The sequence below is a fragment of the Carlito syrichta genome, unplaced genomic scaffold (assembly GCF_000164805.1).
Source record: "Carlito syrichta isolate Samal-C Ts95f unplaced genomic scaffold, Tarsius_syrichta-2.0.1 Scaffold315473, whole genome shotgun sequence".
In the NCBI taxonomy this organism is placed as follows: domain Eukaryota; kingdom Metazoa; phylum Chordata; class Mammalia; order Primates; family Tarsiidae; genus Carlito; species Carlito syrichta.
The window spans coordinates 1,151,708-1,167,998 of record NW_007259569.1 but is presented as its reverse complement, the minus strand read 5'-3'; positions in this window follow the sequence as shown (position 1 = coordinate 1,167,998).

The following is a 16,291-nucleotide window of genomic DNA, read 5'->3' as shown; positions in this document are numbered from 1 at the left end:
TCAGATCCAAAAACACATCTTAAGAATCATCCATCATGACCAAGTAGGCCTCATCCCCAGGATGCAGGGCGGTTCAACATTCGCAAGACCATAAATGTCATTAAATGCGTCAACAGATGTAAAAACAAGAACCACATGATTATCTCATTAAATGCAGAAAAAGCTTTTGATAAAATCCACCATCCTTCTTGATAAAAACCCTCAAACACCTAGGTATAGAAGGAACATACCTCAAAATAGTAAGTGCCATCTACAACAAACCCACAGCTAACATACTGCTAAAACACAGAAGCTAGAAACATTTCCCCTGAAAATTGGAAACTGGAACAAGACAAGGCTGCCCACTCTCATCCCTCTTGTTCAATATTGTGTTGGAAATCCTAGCTCAGGCAATTAGACAAGAAAAGGAAATCAGGGATATCCAAATAGGAAAAGAGGAAATCAAGTTACCCTTCTTTGCTGATGATATGATCCTACACTTTGAAAATCCAAGAGAATCTGTCCAAAACCTGCTGGCACTGATAAAGGACTTTAGAAAAGTCTCAGGGCACAATATAAATATGCAAAAGACAGTTTCATTCCTGTATACCAACAATAAGCAGGCAGAGACCCAAATTAAAAGCACAATCCCATTCACAGTAGCCACACAAAAAAAGAAAAAGAAAAAAAGAAATACCTTGGCATCTTTCTAACCACAGAAGTAAAAGATCTTTGCGATGAGAACTACAAAACACTGATTAAAGAAATCAAAGATGACACAAACAAGTGGAAAAATATTCCATGCTCATGGACAGGAAGAATCAACATTTAAAAAATATCCATCCTACCAAAGGCAATCTATAGATTAAACTCAATACCCATTAAGTTACCAACATCATTCTTCTCAGACCTGGAAATGACAATACAGAAATTCATATGGAAACATAAATTACCATGAATAGCCAAAACAATCCTTCGCAAAAGAAACAAAGCAGGAGGCATTACACTTCCAGACTTCAAACTTTACTATAAGGCTACAGTAATCAAAACAGCCTGGTATTGGTACAAGAACAGGCCCATAGACCAATGGAAAAGGAGAGAGATTCCGGAAGCAAAACCTCAATTCCTCAACCAACTCATCTTTGACAAAGCCTCCAACAACAACCACTGGGGAGAGGTGAGCCTATTCAGTAAATGGTGCTGGGAAAACTGGCTAATCACATGCAGAAGATTGAAACAGGACCCCTTCCTATCACCATACACAAAAATTAACTCTAAATGGATCAAAGACCTAAATGTAAAACCTCAAACTATAAGAATCTTAGAAAATGTTGAAGACACCCTTATGGAAATTGGAACTGGCAAACAATTCCTATTCAGAACCCTAAATGACCATACCTTAAGAAATAAGATAGACAAGTGGGACATCATCAAACTGATGAGCTTATGCAAAGCAAAAGAAACATCAAGAGAGCAGGGAGACAGTCCACAGAATGGGAAAAAAATATTTGCTAACTGTATATCTGACAAAGGTCTAACATCTAGGATCTCCAAGGAACTCAACCATGTCGAAACGAAAAAACAAACAGCCCCATTAAAAAGTGGGCAAAAGACATGAATAGACACTTCTCAAAAGAAGATATACAGGCAGCCAACATCACATGAAAAAGTACTCAGCCTCACTTATCATCAGGGAAATGCAAATCAAAACCACATTGAGATACCACCTAACCCCAGTAAGAATGGCCATCATTAATAAAACAAACAAGAACAGATGCTGGTGAGGATGCAGAGAAAAAAGAACGCTCCTACACTGCTGGTGGGAATGCAAACTAGTTCAGCCTCTCTGGAAGACAGTGTGGCAGTATCTGAAAGAACTAGAAATCAACTTTCCATATGACCCAGGAATTCTCCTATTGGGAATATATCCAGAGGAACTCAAATCATTCTACAAAAAAGATATCTGCACATATATGTTTGTTTCAGCTATATTCATAATAGCAAAAACATGGAACCAACCATGTTGCCCATCGAAGCTGGACTGGATTTTTTTAAAGTGGTATATATACACAATGGAATATTATGCAGCCATAAAAAAGGACAAACATATGGACTTTACAGCAACTTGGTTGGACTTCGAGTTGATCCTACTCAGTGACTATCACAGAAACAAAGAACAGAGTATCACAAGTTCTCACTCATAAGCAAACCTCATACAATTATAATGCTATAAGAAAGTGATTGGCAGTAGTGGGAATCGTTCAGGAGAAGGGGGTGAGATTGGCAGTTGAGGGAAACTGCTAGAGGAGGGGAGCAAACCTCATCAACAAGGGTACCTGCATAATCAACATTTGTATACCTAACCCTGAGTTGTACCCCACATCTTTATAATAAAATAAAATAAAATAAAATAAAATAATTAAAGCAGGATGTTTGGTAGAAGTCACCAAGTGGTGGACTAGAGTCAGCTAATGCTAGCTTTTCAAAAACATTATTAGAATTCCTTTCCAACTCCGCTTTCAGTGAGTTACATTGCTAGCTTGAAATCAGTCACTGTGAATTGGATTTTTTAAATGTGGTACATACACATGATGGAATGTTACACAGTCATAAAGAAAGACAAAATTATGAACTCTGCAGCAACTTGGATGGATTTGGAGTCTATCATTCTAAGTGATCTATCACAGAAATAAAGAACTGAGTACCACATGTTCTCACTCATAAGCAGACCCTGAATATTTATCATAATACTATAAGAATGGAATTGGTAGTAGTGGGATACTTCCAGGGGGAGGGCACATAACATCAATAAGGGTAACTTATCCCAAACCAGGCAAAGCGGGGACCAAAGGAAGGCCTAAACTTCACTTGTTTTATGACTCCCTATTCGCTTATGTACCTAATCCTGAATTGTACCCCACATCTTTAATATAAAATTTTTAAAAAAGAAATCAGCCACATTGGGAGGATTTATACCACAGAAATGGACAAATTCTAAAAATTGCTAAGAATCAAGCTTCTTCTAAACCTTCCCTGCCCCAAATCCTGAAGGAAAATTTGTTGAACACATACTAGAACACCACTGAATTCACTAATAAAACTATCTGGACTAAGAGCTTTCTATTCATGGAGATCTTTTAAAATATTATCATTATTGAGCTATATTTTGTCTATAATATAATGCACTATTTTAAAGTATACAATTAAATAATCTGTAGGAAATTTACCAAATTGAACAATCATTACCTCCTATGGTTTGGATATGGTTTGTTTGTCTCCCTCAAAATTCATATTGAAACTTCATCCTCAATAGTGCAGTGTTGGCAGGTGTCAAAGGGAGGTGTTTGGATCATGAACTTGGTATTCCCTCTTGGGGGGCTTAGTGCCATTCTCCCTGCACTAAGTGAGTTCTCACTCTGGTGAGATGGAATTATCTCTTATGGCAATAAATTGGTTCCCAAAAGAATGGGTTGTTATAAAGCCAGGGCATTCCATGAGTTTTAGCTCTTCACATGTGTTCACTTTCTGTTTGACTTTCCTTCATGATGTGATACAGCACAAAAACTCTCACCAGAAGCCAAGCAAATGCCAGCACTGTGCTTCTTGAACTTCACAGTCTGCAGAACCATGAGCTAAATAAACCTCTGTTCTTTATAAATTGCCCAATCTCCGATAGTCTGTCATAGCAATGCAAAAATGTACTAAGACATCATCATAAATCAGTTTTAAAATATTTTCAACATTCCAATATACTCTTTCATGAATATTAAGCCCCATTTTCCTTTTCTACAGTCAAGAATTAACTAGTCTACTCTTTTATCTTTATAAATTTGCTTTTAATGACTATTTCTTCACATATTTGAAATTATACAATATATGGTCTTTTGTGTCTGGCTTCTTTCACTGACATAATATTATTTAGGTTAGCCCATGTTGTTGCATACATCAATACTTTATTTCTTTCTGTTGCTTAATAATATTCTTCAATGTTTTCCAGTTATACAGACTGACCACATTGTCCATTCATTAGTTGATGGACCTTTGGGAGGTTTCCAATTTGGGGTTAATATAAATAATGCTGCTACTTTGGATACACATTCCAGAAGCAAAAACACAGTCTCTCAACAACTCATCTTTGACAAAGTCACCAATAATAATCACTGGGGAAATAAGACGATATTTAGCGAATGGTGCTGGGAAAGCTGGCTGACCACATACAGAAGAATGAAACTAGACTCCTATCACCAAATACAAAAATCAATTCAAAATGGTTCAAAGAACTAAACATAAAACGTCAAACTATAAGAATCCTAAAAGAAAATGTCAGAAACATTGTTATGCACGTCAGAGTATGCAACAAATTATTAACCAAGTCCCCAAAAGCAAATGCCATAAAAGCTAAGATAGACAAGTGGGACCTTATCAAACTGAAAAGTTTTTGCACAGCAAACGAAATTATCAGTATAGTAAAGAAAAAGCCCACAGAACGGGAAAAAAAATATTTGCAAATTATGCATCTGACAAAGCTCTAACATCCAGGATCTACAAGGAACTCAAGTGAAGTGAAAGGAAAACAACAACAACAACAACAATTAAAAAGTGGGCAAAGGACATGAATAGACACTTTTCAAAAGATGACATGCAAGCAGCCAACAGACACATGAAAAAATGCTCAGCCTCACTAATCATCAGAGAAATGCAAATCAAAACTACAGTGAGATGCCACCTAACTCCAGTAAGGATGGCTATTATTAATAAGTCAAAAAATAACAGAGGCTGGCCTGTGTGCAGAGAAAAGGGAACACTTCTGCATTGTTGGTGGTAGTGCAAGCTAGTTCAACCTCTATGGAAAGCAGTGTGGCAATTCCTAAAAGAACTAAAAACAGACCTTCCATATGATCCAGCAATCCTTCTTTTTGGACTATACCCTGAGGAACATAAATTGTTCTACCAAAAGGGCATCTGCACACACGTTTATTGCCAAACTATTCGGGATAGCAAAAACGTGGAACCAACCCTAAAAAGTAGACTGGATAAAGAAAATGTGGTACATATACACGATGGAATATTATGCACTCATAAAGAATGAAATAATAAATTTTGTAGCAAATTGGATGGAGTTGGAGACCATCATATTAAGTGACCTATCACAGAAACAAAGAACTGAATACTGCATGTTCTCACTCATAAGTGGACCCTGAACATTAGTCACATTAGTACAAGAGAGGGATTGGCAATTGCTGGGCACTGCTAGAGGAGGGAGGGAGGGACGGACGGAGGGAGGTAGGCAGGGGTCACAAGACAACACAAAGGGTACCTGGTCCACTACCAGGAGGAGTGAGGGTCAGTTAGAAGCCCAAACTTTACCTGCATGCAACCTACTTATGTAGTTAATCCTCACTTGCACCCCACTTCTCTATAATAAAATAAAATTTAAAAAAAAATTTTATGTAAAAAAAAAAATGAAAAAAACAGATGCTGGCAGAGGTGCAGAGAAAGGGGAACACTTCTACACTGTTGTGGGCCTGCAAGCTAGTTCAGCCTCTACAGAAAGCAGTGTGGCGATTCCTAAATGAATTAAAGATTGAGCTACCATATGATCCAGCAATCTTACTTCTGGGAGTATACCGAGAGGAACATAAATTGCTCTATCAAAAAGACACCTGCACACGTATGTTTATGACAACACTATTGACAATAGCAAAATTATGGAACTAACCCAGATGCCCATCAAAAGTGGACTGGATAAAGAAAATGTGGTACATTTACACAATGGAATATTACACAGCCATAAAGAACAAAATAATGTCCTTTGTAGCTATATGGATGTAGCTGGAAACCATCATACTAAATGAACTATCAAAGAAACAAAGAACTGAATACTGCATGTTCTCACTCATAAGCAGGCCCTCAACATTGGGCTCATTAGCACAAAGGTGGGAACAATCAATGCTGAGTATTACTAGTGGGGGCGAGGGAGAGAGGTGGAATAAGGGGCACACAACCATCCATTGGATACCCTGTCCACTGTCAGGGGACAGAGAACCTGCTAGAAGCCCAAACCTCACCTGCATGCAATTTACTTATATAGCAAATACACACATGTACCTCACAACTCTAAAATAAAAAAAAAAGCAAGTACAAAAGAATTCTGCGATTTTCATTCTTGTACAAGTTTTTATGTGGACATATGTCTTTATTTCTCTGATATATGTAACTAGGAGTTGAATTTCTGGGTCGTAGAGAAACTCAATGTTTTACTTTCTGAAAAACTGCTAAAGAGTTTCTAAACGTCTGCATAATTTTACAATCCCATCTACAATGTATGAAGCTTTCTTTTTCTCCACATCCTTAGCAACACTTGTTAGCATCTGTCTTATTTTATACATTCTAATATGTGTGAAGTGGTACCTTATTATGACATTTATTGGCATTTCCCTAATGATGTTGAGCTGCTTTTCATGTACTTATTGGCCATTTATATATCTTTTTTGAAGAAGTGTCTATTCAAATCCTTTGCCCATTTTTTCATAGTGTTATTAGTCTCTTAATTGTTGGTTGTAAGATTGCTTATTATATTTTGGGTACAAGTCCCATATCATATACATGACTAGCAAATATTTTCTTCCATTTTTTTTTGAGTTGACTTTTCACTCTTCTGATGCTGTACTTTAAAGAATACAAGTTTTAAGTTTTGATTAAGTGCAGTTTATCTATTTTTCTTTGGTTATGTTTTTTTTTTGTTGTTGTTGTTTTTTGAGTTGGAGTCCCACTCTGTCACCCAGACTGGAGTGCCGGCGATCCTTCCGCCTCAGCCTTCCAAGTAGCTGGAACTACAGGCACACGCAACCACACCTGGCTAATTTTTGATTTATTGTAGAGATGAGGTGTCGCCAAGTTGCCCAGGTGGGTCTCGAATGGTTATGTTTTTAATGCATATCTAAGAAGCCTTTGCCTAACCTCAAGTCACGAAGATTTACTAATGTTTTCTTCTAAGGACTTCATAGTTTTAGCTGTTATCTTCATGTCTATGGTTCAATTTGAGTTAATTTTATGTGCCGTAAGGTAGAGATCCAAATTCATTCTTTTACATGCAGATGTTCAGTTGTGCTAGTACCATTTCTTGAAAAGACCACTCTCCCCTATTGAGTTGTCCTGGCGCCCTTATTGACAATTCAGTGACTATAAATCTAAGGACTGAGAAAATTTTAATTTTATTCCCAGTTTCTAGATAGTTTTTAATTTTAAAAAAAAGACTATTGGGTATTTCAAATACTTTTTCTTGGTTTACTGAGTGAATATGTGGGTTATTTGGGACTTTATTCTATTAATATGGTGTATTACATTACAGTCATGTGCACATAATGATGTTTTGAGCCAGGGGTTCAAGACCAGCATGGGTAACTTGGTGAGGACTCATCTCTATAATGATTAAAAAAAACAAAAAGGCAGGTGTGGTGGCACAAACTTGTAGTTCTAGCTACTTGGAAGGCTGAGGTGGAAGGATCCCCTGAGCCCAACAGGTCGAGGCTGTGGTAGCTGTGAGTGTGCCACTGCATTCCGGCCTGGGCAACAGAGTGAGACTCTGACTCAAAAAAAAAAGTTTAAAAAGTAAAAAAAAATTAAAAATGGAAAAAGTTTATAAAATAAGCATATAAAGGAAGAATGTGTAGATGTACAATGTGTGTTTTAAGCTGTATTATTACAAAATAATTAAGAGTATAAATATTAAAAGTTCAGAAAGTAAAAAGTTACCGTAAGTTAATATTAACTTATTGGAAAAAAGAAAAAATAAATAAATGTAGTGTGGCCTAAGTGCGCAGTGTTTTTAAAGTCTACAGTAGTGTTCAGCAAATTTCTAGGCCTTCACACTAACTCCCCACTCACTCATTTATTTAACCTAGAGAAACTTCCAATTCCACAATCTCCATTCATGGCAAGTGCCCCATACAGGTGTACCCTTCTTTATCTTTTTTTTTATTTTTTATTTATTTATTTTTTTGAGTTGGAGTCTCACTCGGTTGCCCAGACTGGAGTGCAGTGGCCACTCCCGGCCACCGCAGCCTCGACCTGCTGGGCTCCAGTGATCCTTCCGCCTCAGCCTCCCAAGTAGCTGAAATTACAGGCACGCGCTACCACGCCCGGCTGATTTTTTTTTTATTTATTGTAGAGATGAGGTCTCGCTGCCTAGGCGGGTCTCGAACCCGCGGGCTCAGGCAATCCACTTACCTCAGCCTCCCAAAGGTGTGGGATTACAGGCTGAGCCACCGAGCCCGGATCTTCTTTATCTTTTATACAATGTTTTTGCTGTACTTTTTCTATGTTTAAATACACAAATACCATTGTGTTGCAATTGCCTACAGTACTATATACAGTCACATGCTGTACAGGTTTGCAACCTGGGAACAATAGGCTATATCACATAGCCTGGGTATATAGTAGGATATACCATTTAGGTTCATGTAAGTACTCTCTATGATGTTGGTACCACAATGAAATCAACTAATAATGCATTTCTCAGAACATGTCCCTGTTGTTAATGACTGTAATTGATACTCATATGCATAATGAACCTTGAATTCCTGGGATAAATCCCATTTAGTTATGGTGTGAAAGCCTTTTTATGTGTTGTTGAATTTAGTTGGCTAGTATTTTGCTGATGATTTTTTCCTTGGTTATTGGGCATTGATCTGTAGTTTTATTTGTGATGTGGTTTTGGTATCAGAGTAATCCCACACTCAGAGTATTCCCACACTCAGAATGAATTGGGACGTATTCCCTCCTCTTGTATTTTTTTTTAGATATTTTGTGATGAATTTGTATTATTACTATTATTATTTTTGATATATGATAGAATTCACCAGGAAGCCAGCAAGGACTGGGGTGACTTTGTAGGGACTTTGAAAGTACATATTCCATCACTTGATTTGTTGTAAGTCTTTTCAGATTTTCTATTTCTTATTGAGTCACTTTAGTAGTTTGTGTCTTTCTGGGAAATTTCCCATTTTCTCTAGGATAACTAATTTATTGACATACAATTGTTTATAGAATTGTTTATATTTATTTCTGCAAGGCTTGCAGCAATGTCCCTTTTCTTATTCATGATTTTAGAAGTTTGAATCTTCTCTTTGTTTGTGTTGGTCAGTATAACTAAAGCTTTGTCCATTTTGTTGATCTTTTCAAGGAAATCAATTTTTATTGATTGATTATATATATTATTTTTCTACTCTCCGTTTCATTTATTCTCACTCTACTATTTATTTTCTTTCTCCTGCTTGCTTTAGGCTTAATTTAATTTGCTCTTGTTTTTCCACTGAATTTGACAAATAACACATAACAAATGACAAAAGAAAAACTGAAATATTAAGAAGACAAACAAGCCAATTCTTTTAAACAGGTTAAATATTTGAGTTAGCATTTATTTAAAGAAGATATATGAATGATTGATAAGCACAAGATATGATTTCTAACATCATTTGTCATGAGGTACATGCAAATCAAAATCACCATGAGATACCACCTTACAACCATTAGATTGGGTATAATAAAAAGCATAGCCAATAACAAGTGTTGGTAAGGATAAAATGAAAGCTTCATACATTGCATAAGGGACTGCAAAGTTGTCCAGACATATTAGAAACTCTTTGGCAATTTCTCAGAAACCTAAACATTGAATTACCCTATGGCCCAGAAATTCAACTTCTAGTTATATACCCTAGAGAAATAAAAACATATGTCCACATGAAAACTTGTACAATAATAAAAATAGCAGCATTATTTATAAGAGCCCCAAATTGGAAACCTTTCAAAAGTTCACCAACTGATGAACAGACAAATGAAATGTGATCAATCTATATAATGGAATATTATGAAAAGGAATAAAATGCTGACATATGCTACAATGTAGATGAATCTTGGAAAAGTATATTAAGTGAAAGAAGCTAGTTAAAAAATACTAAATATTGTATAATTTAATTTATAAGAAATGTCTAGAATAGGGAAACCCATAGAGACAGTATTGTGATTACCGGGAGGCTAGGAGTGGGAAGGGACTTCAAAAAGGTAAAGGGCTTTGTTTTGGAGTGATAAAAAAATTATAAAATTAGGTAGTGGTGATGCTTGTATAACTCTGTGAGCACACTAAAATCCACAGTATACTTTAAGATAGTTAATTTTAGGATATGTCAATTAGGTCTTAAGAAAGAAGAGCTTGAGAAAGAGATAAAACATAGTAAAGCTGAAGGTCTTTTGTTAGGGTGACAAAGAGAAACAGGGAGTAGAGAGAGGAAGAAGCAATTTGCTTCTCTCTCCTTTGAACTTCCTGTTTCTCTCTGTTGCCCTGTTCAGTCCACAGGAAGTCAGTGGTGAAAGAGAAGTGGGATTAGCAGAACCATTGCTTCACCATACCAAAGCAGACTGTGTAATGTAGAGGTGAGAGTTTCAGATATTTCTTACCTACTACCTGATTCTTCCTAAAGCATATAGTATTTCAATGAAAACTTCAATAAGAGCTTCAGATATGAAGCCTTTCTTTATCAATTAGATTTCATCCACAGAAGCAGAACCAGTATAATAGATAAATAGGAAAAAAATAAAGAATATTTATTACAAGGACATCGAATATGTGATTATGAGGCCTAGTAAAGCAAGTCTGAAATTCGTAAAACTGTCAGGCAGGATGTGAGGATCACATGCAGAAAGGAACTTCATGGGTATAGGCTTACACAGTTGTCAGAAGGCTATCAGGAAGGGAATATGCAGTGAAGGGTGAACAGCTGTAGACTCAGCTGCTTTTTGTAGTCTGACTTGGAAAATGCCTAAATCTTCTTTCAAGAGTTTTCACTGACTAAGTTAGGCCTGCCAGCATAATCTACCTTACGTAAAGTCGATTGATTAGAGACTTTGAATATATCTGTTAAATTCCTTCATAATCGCACTCATGCTAGTACTTGATTGAATAACTGGGAAAAGGTGTGTGTGTGCTACAAGATGGTCACTGCCCTCTATTCTATCCCCATAACTTATCCTAGCCAAAACCATCACACTTTTGAAATGTAATTAACAAAAATCAACATATCCACTACCAAAAGAGGAACCACACAGATTAGGGCTTCTTATTTCATGCTAGGGGAGACATTTAAAGACTTACACAGTATTGCAACTAAACCAAATATACTATTTAGAGCTTTGGTTTTTAAAATAGTTTGGACTAACACAGGAAATTCACAATATGATCTGTTTGGGGTCCATAAATATATTATACTTTTGATTGATATTTTTAAATCTCATCTCTTATTAATTTCAAATACTGATTTTTACTATGCACAATATTATTTCCTGACAATGTATATGTAGATACATACATATATACACATGCACACAAAAAGTATCTATTACAAGGAATTTGAATATATAATTGATGATTGTGGGGGGTATCTTTCTATACTATAAATATAGAGACATCTTTTGAAATAAACTTCAAGCACATTTTCTTGCACAGTTGTGATGTGTGATTAGATATGTTTGCAAATATCCTTTTATAAGGGTTCATTCACCATATGGCTATCTCACTATAGCTGTTATTTTAGGACATAGAACCTAAGAAGTGGAAGTAAAGGCTGGTGACTCAGTCAATAGTTTCCCCTCGGCATGGATTGCCATCATCTCACACAACAGGTAAAATTAAACCCACTTATGTCTAAACAAACTCTGCTTCCCCCAACGCACCATCAGTAACGATAGAAAACAAACTTGATGTTGATGCTAGTATCCCAAACAACTTGCCTGTGAATAATATTCCTGCTAAATGTTTCTGCTTCCTTGCAAAGATAAAGCAGTCATCCTAGAACAAGTGGTCTTAGTTGTCATAGAAACAAGGTCTTCTGACTGATGTCAGTCTATTATAGCAACCAGGAAGTAAAAATTAATTCTCAGAAGCTGAGCCATAACTATTAACTCAGCTACTTACATCTCAGCCTAATTCAACAGATGAAGAGAGAGAGAGAGAGAGACTATTAGAGGCAATAAGGGAAATAGTACTAAAGGGCAAAGCTTTTTAAGCAGTGGATTAGAACTATAGGACATGGTAATTAAAAAAGTATTCTACCCATCCAACATTAACATTATTTGCTTTCCCATCCTATGAAAAGCTTAGAACTGGCTGTAACATATGCTGATGTAAAAGAGATCTTATAGGCCACACAACAAATCCACATCTACTCCCCAGGTACCATTTTGTGAAACTAAGAATCAAGTAACAGGAGAATAAATTCATATGTCACATACTTTTCTCTCCTTCTATAAGTGTCTTAGATCTGAATCACATACCAGGAAGATAATACCATAAACTCACAAAAACAGTGTCACTTAGGACTCCTGATATCTGATGCTGGCATTCAGTGATTTCCATTAATTTTTGCTTCAGCTAAAACTTTATTATTCTTTTTTAATTATTTTTTATGTTTTTAAAATTTATCCTTCTTTTTTTAAAGTTTTTTTTAAAAATTATCCTTCTAAAACAAAACAATGAATCTAGTCATTAGAGAAAAAAAAAATTGTCAGTTGGTTCACAAGATGAACATCTCCTTTCTGTGATACTTCTCACTTCTATACTTCTTCAGAGGTAGAACCTCAAACCATATCCCAACTGCTCACATGCCTCAATGCTATATATAAATGGTTGCATGAACAATCAAAGGAAGTGTCAATTAAATTGTTAGAAGTTGAAATTAAAGAAGTAAAAAAAAAAGGTAATCCATTTATAAGAGTCTGTTTTCCTCTTACACAGAGTCCATGTAGAGATGATGTGGTCACCACTATCCCAAGGTCTGTCATGAACCCAGTTAGGTCTGTATAGATGGAAAGTTCAAAAATTCATGGTCAAATTGGAATAACATTAGAAGATAACTCAGAGAGAATGAGTCTCCCAGGTTTAGGGAAATGAACAAGAAAGACACTGAGGCACTGTTGGAGCAAAATGAATGCAGGTTAATACTTAAACACATTCACGTACTGATGGCAAGAGAAGAAAATGCTTTCTCATGTTAGAATGCTCTGTATTCTAGTATCCATGAGAAGAGCCTGTCATGTTTGGGGATTTGCATTCCTCAGGCAATACTAAAATCTGTACACTGCCAATTGATAATGAGGCTTTGAGTTTGGTTTCTTAGAAATATCATGCTAAAATAAAAAAAATTCAGGACAATGAAAATGTGGCAAGCACAGTACACAGTACACCGGTAAAAATAGCTCTGTCACACACTGGTCAACTGGGTTAGGAGACAGAGCCGCCATGTGACACACCGCTTACTGAGATTAATAGGCAAAGCAGAAGGAGTTGTCACATTCCCAATTGGATCCACAAGAGAAGGGTCAGTATGAGCCAGATTTTTACCTGTAGCCAAACTTAGTAAAGACATTCAATAAAATCTTAATAAAAAGAAAAGGAGAGTAATACCAATACCATCTTCCAGCCTTTATAATTTCCCAAAGAGGCAACATTGTAGGGTGATTTTATGGTTGAGATTTTCAAATGAGAGATATTCAGAAAAACAGATGTGGGTTTGATTTGCAACTCTACCTCTACTAGATGACATTAAGGAGCCCCTTGAGACTCCTAGAACTGTAGTTTCCTTATCTGGCATATGATTTTTATGGCTTTATTGAGATATAATTCACATAACATGTAAGTCACCCATTTAAAGTGTAAATTTCGCTGTTTTTTAGTATATTCACATGAAACATTCAGCCATAGTGAAAGTCAATTTTAGAACATTTTTATCAACTCAAAAAGAAATCCCATATCTTTTAGCTATCTACCCTGTATTCCTCATTCCCTCCCCATCCTAAACAGTCACTTATCTACTTTTTGTCTCTAGATTTTTGTTTTCTGAACTGTTGTATGAATTAAGTCATATAGAATTGTTTTGTTTTGTTTTGTTTTGACATTTTCAAGATCCATTCATTGACTATTTTCAAGCTCCATTTATGTTGTAGCATATACCAGTACTTCATTACTTTTTATGGCCAAATAATATTCCATTGTATGAATATACCACATTTTGATTATCCATCTGTTTACTGATGGAAATTTGAGTTATTACATTTTTAAAGGAGAGTTTGTGAAGAATTGATATTCATTCCTTTTTTAATGCTTGGTAGAATTTGGTAGTGAATACATCTTGTCTTGAGAATTTTTTTATGCGTAGATTTTTGTTTGTTTTGTTTATACTGATTTGATCGCATCATTTGTTTCAGATATATTCAAATTGCCTATTTCTTCTTAAATAAGGTTGGTGGTTTGTATGTTTCAAGGAATTTGTCTATTTCATCTAGGTTATCCAATTTGTTGGCACACAATTGTTCATAATATTCATTTTTAATTCTTTTTATTTTTGTAGAGTCATGTGACCTCTTTTATTATTGATTCTAGTAAATTGAATCTTTACTCTCTTTTCTTGGTAAAACTAACTAAAGTTTTATCAAGTTTGTTGATCTTTTCTAAGAATTGGGTGTTGGTTTAATTGATTTTTTTTATTTTGTATTTTATTAATTTCTACCATAATATTTATTTCTTTCCTTCTGCTTACTGTAGGTTTAAGTTGTTCTTGTTTTACTAATTGTTTAAGGTGGCCAGTTAGGCTATTAATTTGAGGTCTTTCTTTTTTAATAAAGGCATTTACAGCTATGAATTTCCATCTAAGTCCTGTTTTACCTACATACCATAATTTTTGTATGTTGTGACTTCATTTTTATTTACCTCAAAGTATTTTCTGATTTTCTTGTTTATTTCTTCTTTGATTCACTGATTATTTAGTAGCATGTTATTAAAATTTCTACATATTTATGAGTTTCACAATTTTTTCCTTGTTATTGGTTTCTAATTTCATTCCATTACATTCAGAGAATATACTTTCTATTACTTCTATCCTTTTGAATTTATTGAAATGTATTTAATGGTTTAGCATGTGATTAGTCTTGGAAAATATTCCATGTGCACTTGAGAAGAATGTGAATTATTTTGTTGTTGGATTGAGTGTTCTGTAGATGTAGGTTAGGTATACAGTGTTTGTCATTCCATTTCCTTGTTGATCTTTTGTCCAGTTATTACATATAGCATTTGAAATGAGATATTGACTATTATTGTTAAATTATCTATTTCTCCCTTCATTTTTGTCAATTTTTGCTTCCTGTATTTGGTGCTCTTACATGTATAACTGTTATATATTCCTGGTTGATTTACACATTTATAATTATAAAATTCCTTTCCTTATCTCACATTTTAAAAAATCTATTTTGTCTGATACGAATACAGTAATCCCCCATTATTCATGTGGTTTCAGTTATTTGTGGTCAACCATGATCTGAAAATATTGAACAGAAAATTCGAGACATAATTCATAATTTTTAAATTGCATGCTATTTCGAGCAGTGCTACAAAATCACATGCCATCCCATTCCATCCCACCAAGAATGTGAGTCATTCTTTTGTCCAGTGTAACAACACTGTCTACACTTCCGTCCAGGTAGTCACCATCACAGTAGTCAGTAGCCATCTCAGTTTTCAGATAAACTTTTGCTGTATCACAGTGCTTGTGTTCAAGTAACCTTTATTTTATTTAATAATGGCTCCAAAGCACAAAAGTAGTGATGCTGGCTTAATATTATAATTGTGCCATTTTATTATTAATTAATTTTGCTAATTTCTTACTTTGTCAAAATTATCAATTAAAATTTATCATAGGTACATATGTATAGGAAAAAGTATAGTACATATAATATTCAATACTATTCATGCTTTCAGGTATTCACTGAGCATCTTGAAATGTATTCTCCTTTGATAAGGTGAAGTTACTGTATAGCTACTCCAGCTTTCCTGTGATGCTATTTGCATGATATATCTGTTATCATATTTGTAACTTGTATCTTTGAATCTAAAGTGTGTTTCCTATAATTAACAAGTAGTGGAACATTAAAAAAAATTATTCTGACAATCTCTAGCTTTTGCTTGAACTGTTTAATCTATTCACATTTAATGTAATTATTGATATATGGGATTTTCATCTGCCATCTTACTTATTGTTTTCCAAATATCTCATATATTTTGATCCACTATTCCTTCTTTAGTGCTTTCTATTGCATTGAATGATTATTTTCTAGTGTTATACTTAATTTCATTAATGATTTTTTTCACTATGTTTTTGTAGGGCTTTTTGGTGATTGCTCTAAGGTTTACCATATACATGTTTTTTTCAATCAATATTTTTTATTTTGATATTGTGGGGTACAGTTAAGGGTTAGGTATACAAATATG